The 3,592-nt window shown below is 31.4% G+C and overlaps 1 pseudogene; it reads right to left on the bottom strand.

Annotated features, from left to right (window-relative positions):
* The window catches only part of LOC109839019, a 9,753-nt pseudogene extending 8,057 nt beyond the window's left edge, over positions 1–1,696 (bottom strand).

The following is a 3,592-nucleotide window of genomic DNA, read 5'->3' as shown; positions in this document are numbered from 1 at the left end:
CGGTCGACCGCTGCAGTTCTAACGGCTCTTTTTAGAGCCGTTGCAGAATGGTTTTTTGGTCATTTTGTTTGGGTTTTTGGGTGAGGTCTTGGAGGCTATAAAAACCCTCTTTGATCTCAGTTTTCATGTACTCAAGAAATGTTTTAAACAAGTTTAAAGAGTTTTAAACAAGGGTTTAAGTGTGTTTTAGTGTTTGTTTGGTTTGAAGATTGTTTTCACAAGTGGAGGAGATCATCTTCTTGTTTGGGCTCCAATCTCCATCTCTCCATCTTGTCATCTATTGGAGAAGTTTTCTAAACTCTATCTAGCTTTACATTTGCTTAGTTATTTGATTATCATTCTTTAAAGCTAGTTTTTATATTGAGTTTAGATTTGATTATATTATCTCATTGTTACACATACTCACTTGAGCTTATTGTATTTGCATACATAGTATATTAGGGTTGTGAGAGATTGTAACATTGAGTTGTGCTTCATTGTGTTCTCATCTATTGTAGAGAACAAATTTATATTTGTTACATTGTGAGTGGTGTAAGGTTTTCGGTGAGCTAGAAAACCGAGTGTGTTGTGAAGTTTTCGGTGAACTAGAAAACCGATTGTGAGGAGTGACGTTGTTCGGTGAGCGTTGAAAACCGACACTGTGAGGTGTAAACGTTATTCGGGTGAGCGTAGAAAACCCGGTTGTGATAGTGGATTTGTCCCCGGGAGTGGGGAGCGGAGACGTAGGACGGAAGGTCCGAACTCCGTGATCATTTGAGTGTGTTTGAGTTTGTCATTGGCGCATTTGCTTTTGCATTTATCTTATATCGCCAATTGTGCATTGCTCATTTATTTCATCCACTATCTAGTTCATTTTGTTTACCCTTGTGTTAGTTTATATATCCTTGCACGTACATTGCCTATATCTCTTTGTTAGGATATATCTCGTTATTCATATTGTTTATCCTAGCTCATATATTGTTGTATTTCATACTTGCTAGGATAACTTGTTAATTAATTTTAATTGGCATATAATCGGATTAGATTAGCATAAGACCCTAATCACCCCCCCTCTAGGGTCTAACATATACTTCTTAGCAAGGTCAAAATCTATAATGTAAACATATATGAAAATGCAAAAAATAAATAGTCAAAAGTGTATACTTTTAATCACAAATGAAAGGAAACAAAATAGTATATTTAACTTTACAAAAGTATAATTACGTGATTTGCTCGTTTGCCCAATCCCATTAGGAAATTGTCTGGTTTAATATTCCTGTACAAAAATGAATTTGCAGAACAAATTAAATCTGACTGATCTGTCGAAAAAAGTCCAGAAATAATGAAATTATAGTCACCTATGCTTAGAATCAAAAGTAATTGAGGCATTTAAAACTTACCATTTGATCAGCCAACATAAGAACAGTCTTTAGTGATTGTTTCCTACTGTAGAAATTGTGAAGGTCTTCAAAGGCGGTCCTAGTAAATCCATTACAATGATATTATGGTTTCCTTCAACATCAAACCGCTTCACATTTGGAATCCGAGTTTCCATATTAAAAGAAAAGGACCAAAAATTAGAACACAACTTAGAAATGTCACTGATAACTAACTGACATAACAAAAGGCTAAAAAAAATCATACTTCCTCCTTGCAGGATTCTGTACAGCTTTAACTCATATAGCAATTGGGGATGCTTTGTCTTAAACATTGCCATCACTATTGCGGAAGGATCAGAAGTAAAGATGTTTAAAAAAATCAAACATTATCTTCTAAAGTGATGAAGGCATGGATTTAAGAACATGCGTGCGTGCCTGCGCGCGTGCTAAAGGATATTACCATTTGAACAGGCTCTTGTGATCATTACTAAGGAAGAGGTGTTATTATGATAAATCAACTATATTAGCTTGGATAAAAAATTAGCAATAAATGTGGCACATACCTGCTCATAAGTTTTTTCAGGATACCGATTTCGAGATACACCTTACGCAAGCAGCTTCTTCACTCTACTATCTGTATAAATTTCAAACATGCACCCATGTGCTTCTGCAATAAGACCTAACTTCAAGGCACATAAACTAAGCTGTGTCATTGCTCTATTGAATAGAATCTGAGAGGATATGTCCATGAGCTGAAACCCTTCTTGCAAATGACTCATCAACAAGAGTTTGCTTGTAGTCAAGATAAAAAAAAAAGTTCATATGCATTTTAAAAGTAATAAAGTCAAGTATTCTCTGAATATGTATTTAGATTCACACAACTAAATGATAAATTTAAGCTAATAATTGCATAATTAACCAAATCATGTAATAGTTATTAAACAACTATATGTGCATATGCTTATAATTCATAAATTATCCTAACAAATAACATTCATCAGTTTATCATCTTAAAATCATATGAAAAGTTTGTTAAAAATACTTCAGCAGATTTGTAAATGTATTGAAAATTAAAAATTGGTCATGTTAATTTTTTTTGGTCCCTTGATCATTCATTTTTCACCTTTATCTTCTTTTTTGGTAATTCGAGAACTGCATCATTATCGTCAATTTTGATTGTGATGTCTTCCTGGATTTGGATTTCTTTTGCTATTATCTTTCCTTGTGCACGTTCATCCTTTGAGTTTTCATCCAACTTCATAAGGAACTTATATATCTTTTCGATGTTTAGCATAAACTTTTGGAAGAACGAACTCTAATTATTTTTCTATTTTAATGAGGAAACAATTATGTTCTTATACATGAAACATATGGTTTTGTATGTATAAAATATAATAAAGTAAGAAGTTACCTCTTTTATATCGGCGTTGAATTTCTGAGCCTTGCATCCTATCAAAGTTTCTGCTACGTCAAAAAGTGTCACTCTTTCACTATCTATCTCATCTTCTACTATGATTTTAACTACATACCTAAATTTTGTATTATCATTGTGCATCAGATGATATTTTTATATTTAATTTTTACAATTTTCTTTCATGAATAATTGATAGTACTTAACCTTGGTATACTGTCTTTAGTGAATTGTTGACAATTTTGACATTTGTCATAAATATTTTTTTTTACTTTTTTGTTGTAGCCTTTGCAAGAGTAGTACAAATTCTCATTCCTATTTAATATATTAGTTATTTTTCCCGTAAAGGTGCCAAATTGTGCCTGTATAATTGTAAAAATTTAGTTAGTTATAATCGAAGTTTATATATATGTACAAAATAAAAGAAGAAATGAAAAAATAAATTAGAAAAGAAAAACAAATATGAAAATTTGTTATTTGAAAAAACTAATATAAAAACAATAATTGTAAATGCAGATGAAAGATATCTAAGAAAACTTAGGAATATATAAAAAAAAGGATTTATAATATTATACCTCTGATGATTTTTGTGATGCTTGCATAATATCAACAATTTTTATTTTTGCTGTATTTCTGAATAGCCTTGATGAAGGATCATTGCTTTTGATATCGTCTTTTGAATGAGCGTTACATATAATTTTAGAATTTTAAAACTTTAATTTATTAAGTTACATTGTTTCTTCTTTTTTGAATTTTATTCTTGCATGTCCTTAGCAAGCTGCTGTATTTCAGGGTTGATATATATCGTTGACGCAATTTGCAA

This window comes from Asparagus officinalis, chromosome 4 (genome assembly GCF_001876935.1).
Source record: "Asparagus officinalis chromosome 4, Aspof.V1, whole genome shotgun sequence".
NCBI lineage: Eukaryota > Viridiplantae > Streptophyta > Magnoliopsida > Asparagales > Asparagaceae > Asparagus > Asparagus officinalis.
This window is presented reverse-complemented; position numbering and strand designations above follow the sequence as displayed.